Raw genomic sequence first — 4,884 nt, forward strand, 5'->3', positions numbered from 1 at the left:
CTGAGGCCACCTGCTGCCCTGTGACCATTGGCCTCAGCTGGGGAGTGTGTTCTGGTGTGCGAGTGTCCTTGGAAAGGAACACACGTCCCTTTGCTCTCTCTGCTGACTGCAGGGCAGACGTGGCTGCGATGTTCTCAAAGCACAGAGTGACCCTTGTCCATTTGGTCATCAGGCCACTAGGGCCACATGTTTTGAGAGCCCCTCCCTGAACACAAGGCATCTGATCCCACGCTCTGCAGGGACCAGGCTCGGATTTATTAGGTGAGTCTGAATGGACCTGGAGATGTTGGGCCCTCAAGTCTACACATTATGAAATTTTGTAGTTCTCTTCTCTGCACAAAAAGGGCTGGTGCTTTTCCTTTTCCTTTTCCTTCCTGTCATGACCTCCCTGGAGCTTTGTCTCCCTGGAGCTGGGACACTCCCCGCCAGCAGAGGGCCTTTGCTGGAATGCTCACAGATTCCAGCAGGGAGCACACCTTTGTTTTCCCACAGGAGAGTATGAGGAGGTTCAGACTCCCCCTCCTCAGCCAGGGCTGAAGGGAATCTCTGATTTCCCTGCACCCTGAATCCAGAAAGCAGGCTAGTCCCGGAACCGTGGTCCCAGTGAAATGAGAGCAGGAGGATAAACCCGGCATTAGGGACTTCTGATGTCATGTGTCCTTGCTCCTAAAAGGACGGTGATAATGGGTGGGAATTCTACTTCAGATGCTGGAAGATGTTGACAGCCCTATGTCTGTCTTCAAAACTACAGGTCTCTGAGCTTCCGTAGGTCCGGGAGCCAGCACCATGCTTCCTCTGGGTGGGGAGGTGGGGAGCAAAGTGGGACCCTAGAGGGTGACAGTTCCTCTGAGTGCCAGTCTGCCCCGATTCTCCTAGGCTGAGTTACCATGTTACCTCAGCCTGAACAGCACGCAGTGGACATGATGCTCACTGATGCAGCCTGGGGTCTGGAACCAAGGTACAGGGCTGCTTTCTCTTAAAGCAGAGTCACTTCCAGCTTCTGGTGAACATGCTCAACCCTGGCATTCTTGAGCTGTAGACCCAGCATGGTCTGCCTCCCTTGTCATGTCTGTCTCTGTCTCTCCCGTCATAGAAAGACTCCAGTGGATTAGGGCTCATCCTAATCCTGCATAACTTCAGTTTAACTCAATTATACTTGCAAAGACCTATGAATATGTTTCAGCTTACAGTCCAGCTAAGCGCATCATAGACTGAAACTTCACCGAGCCCATCTAGCCTCCTGCACCCTGTAGATGGCTGGTGGGCTTCCCTTGGGATGTGCTTGTGGGACTGCTGGAGCTGCAGCTGTCTCTGCAGCCTCCGCAAGACTGTGTATTGCTAGTTTGGAAATAAATTGAAATTAAAAATTTAAAGTTAGCCAGGAGTAGTGACTATCTATGCCCTTGGTCCCAGCACTTGAGAAGCAGAGGCAGGCTGCCCAGGCCACGCTCACCAAGTCTGTACTTAATGCAAGCCATCGTTTTATTCCTTTGGAGGCATCAGCTGGGGTAACTGAGGACCTAGAGCGTCTCAGAGTTTAGCGTCGATTCTCCCTTGGCTGCCCAAGAGGAAGAACTCTCTGGAGAGAGGTAAAGCCCTGCCATTCCACTCCGTTCTCAGCTCTGGCAGCCAGCTAGTGGATAGAGGAAGGAAGGGAATCGGTCTGTGTTTGTTCACCAGGGACCCTTATCTCTTTTGGCAAAGCTTCTGTGGTCAGGCAGTTCCGGGTATCCCAGAGAAATCCTGAGCAGGCACGCACATCCCGTACCCGGAGTCTAAGCTTCACCCTTGCCTCTCCTGTGAAGTACAAGTAACATCCTGGTCCTCCAGGTCAGGAAGGGAAACTAGGTAAGTGCGAGAGTGTAAATCCTTCCTGTGCCCAGCACAGGGCCTGCTCGCTTTGTAAAGTCTTGCTGAACAGTCTGGGTCGACGGCACGCTGCTCCTGAGGGCCTGCCTGCTGGCAGGGCTCCCCGGAAGAATTCCACAGCTGCTTCTTTCCTGTTGTTCCATGCACATACAATGGAGGTCAAATGTGGACATGAACTATGAACACGGGCTTTGGATGCTCACATAACATAGCGACAGTTCCCAATACTTGGTGCTACGTAAAAAGAACATTGGAAGGGAGAATAGACTTGCTGAGACTCCTCGGGTTTGCTGCCATTTCTGTGGTCTCTGTCCCCCACCCACAGCTGGTTCTTCCCAGTGTGTAATTCTTTGCACACGCACGCTAAGAAGCTGTGAGAAGGCATATGCCCTGTCTTCTGCTTTGAACACCTACCCTGCCCTTCACTCCCAGGGACTTCCTGCTCTGAGGAAATACTGCTTCGCCCTAGGGCCCTTTCTGTGGTCTTCTGTGAGGTGGAGGCCTAGTGTGAGGAGGAGGAAGATGGTGGTACCTACAGGTGGACTTCATAAATGATGATCTTATGTTGATAAAACTGTGAATAGAGCCAGGAAAGTTCCTGAGTGTTCAGCACAACCCTCCCCCATAGATCCCAGTGTCTGAGGAAGCGGACCCAGGTGGTCCCTAGATAGTCCGGTTTCCTTTGGGCATAGTGAGTGGATGCCCAGGGCACATTATACCCCAGGGCCCTTTTCTAGAGGCTTCCAGATGCCTGTAAAGGGAGTATGTGCACCCAGAGCCAGGACCTCAGGTACCAACCCCAGAACTTTCCCTGCATGTCCATTTCTGATGAGGCCACCTCTTAATTTTGCAGTCAGTAGCTTCTGCGGGATTCACCTCATACTTCACAAAGCCACACTGGATTTGTGGGTGTGCGCATGTGTTTGCTGTGTATGTAATAGTCAGAGGGGGACATCGGTGTCCTGCTCTGTCACTTCCTGCCTTACTTCTTTGAAATGGTCTCTCTGAAACTGTACATAGGCAGCCAACCAGTGAGAACCGTGGTCCTCCTGTGTCTGCACCCTATAGCGCTGGGGTTACAGGTGCGCCTGAACACTGGGGATTGGAACTCAGACTCTCGTGGGACCGCACCATTCCGACCCACTGAACACTCTTGTAATCCCCTGCCCTGGATTTTTGTTGTTTTGGTTTTTTGTTTGTTTGCTTTTTCAAGACAGGGTTTCTCTGAGTAACTGTGCTGGAACTTGCTATGTAGACCAGGCTGGCTTCAAATTCAGAGATCCACCTGCCTCTGCCTTGAAGTGCTGGAATTTAAAGGTGTGCGCCAGCGCTCCTGGCCTCCACCCCCAGATTTTGACCTTTCCTTTGCTGTCTCCAGCCCTGTGGGTTTGCTCCTCTCTGAGCCCCAGTTTCTTACCTTATAGAGACATCAGCGCTGGCCTCATGGTGTGAGTTGATGCGTACATATACATGGCCCGTGCGTGGCATGGGGAAGGGCATAAACATGTGACTTAGTGGTTGTTTCCTTCCTTACTCAGGAGAGTCAAGGGAAACCAAATTGGCTGGCTGTTTGTTTAAACTGAAAAATGTTGGAAGAATTTTGTTTGGAAAGACAAGCTTAGGTTTTAGGTCAGAACCATGCTCCCTCTGGAATTGCATGATTGAATGTCCAAGCATACTTTAAAAGCTTAGTGGCCACCCAAGTCTTTGAGCCTTCCACGTGACTGCTCCAAGGTCAGAGTCTTCCGGAATCCCTCACACAGCACGTCTGCTTGTTGTATCAGGAGTGGCACTTCCACAGAACAGCTCTGTCTGACTATGAATAGATGTTTTTTTCCTCTCTTTCTTGGACGCATGAATGGCATTCTCCCTCCTGCAGTCTTCGAGGCTGACCTGTGTGTAACACTCCAAAACGGACATCACAGTAGGGTCATCCATTCCTGTTTGCACGGACACCTCTCAGCAAGGCTCAAAGAGACAGGCCAGTCGTTGCTGTGACTCAGGGGGCCTCCCGAGGGACTCCTGGGCCCTGGCCTATAAAGGCTGCTAAGTGTACTGAAGAAATTAGACTTCACCAAAAAGCATCAGTAGCTGAGACTGTCTCCAAACTGTGACTGCTGCCTAATTGGGGCCTCTAGTCACTGTGCAGTGTTGTGTTAGAACAGGAAGAATGTAGGGACCAGCCAGCACCCACTGTCCATGGTCAGCAGTGGGCATTGCAGAGCCAGGTCAGCTGGCTTCCCCCGGCTCAGGTAGCCCACCTTTGTGCTTTAGTTTTCTCCTTGTGCAAAATGGAGATAATAGCAGCCCTGCCTCACGGGGCTGCTAGGGGATTAGGTAGTTATCTCTCAGGCACACGGAATTGGGCTTGGCACAGAGTCAGTGAACGAGGGTAAACTGAGGGCCCTAGAAGGTTAAGGACTCATGGCTGGTCATGTAGCTGGGCTGTGGAGAAGCCGAGGCTGCACACATGATCTGTTGTCTCGTGGACATGTCCCTTCCTTCCTGCTCAGTCAGACTTTCTCAGCTGTCTTCTCTGGAGGAAGTCGCATGACCCTCAGTGTCTGGAGTCTCCTTGGCTGGCGGAGGCCTCGCTGCCTGCTCTTCAGCTGCTGTTTTTCCATTTTTCCATCTCTTTCATATAAAGCTTTGGAGGGTCTCTTCTGTTCTTGCAAATGGAAAAATTAACCTCTTGGCCAAGGTGTCTGAAGCCTTGAGTCCCTGCTGTGTTTCCACCCCCTCAGCCTATTGTCTTGTCTGTTCTCTGACCTGCCCACCTGTGATTGCTGCAGAAATAGGCCAGCCATGTGGTGCACCCCAAACACAGGTGGCTGCGGATGGTCAGGATAATTGCTGATTAAACAAAAGCAGATGACGCATCCTTCTAGGAAATTAGGCACACCCCCAGAAATGCCACCCGCTTCCTCTGCTTCCTCTGTCTGCTGCGTCAAAGGTTATCTGAGTCATCAGCCCTCCCCCTTCTCTCTCTCTCTCTCTCTCTCTCTCTCTCTCTCT

Source organism: Microtus ochrogaster, chromosome 4 (assembly GCF_000317375.1).
Source record: "Microtus ochrogaster isolate Prairie Vole_2 chromosome 4, MicOch1.0, whole genome shotgun sequence".
Lineage (NCBI taxonomy): Eukaryota > Metazoa > Chordata > Mammalia > Rodentia > Cricetidae > Microtus > Microtus ochrogaster.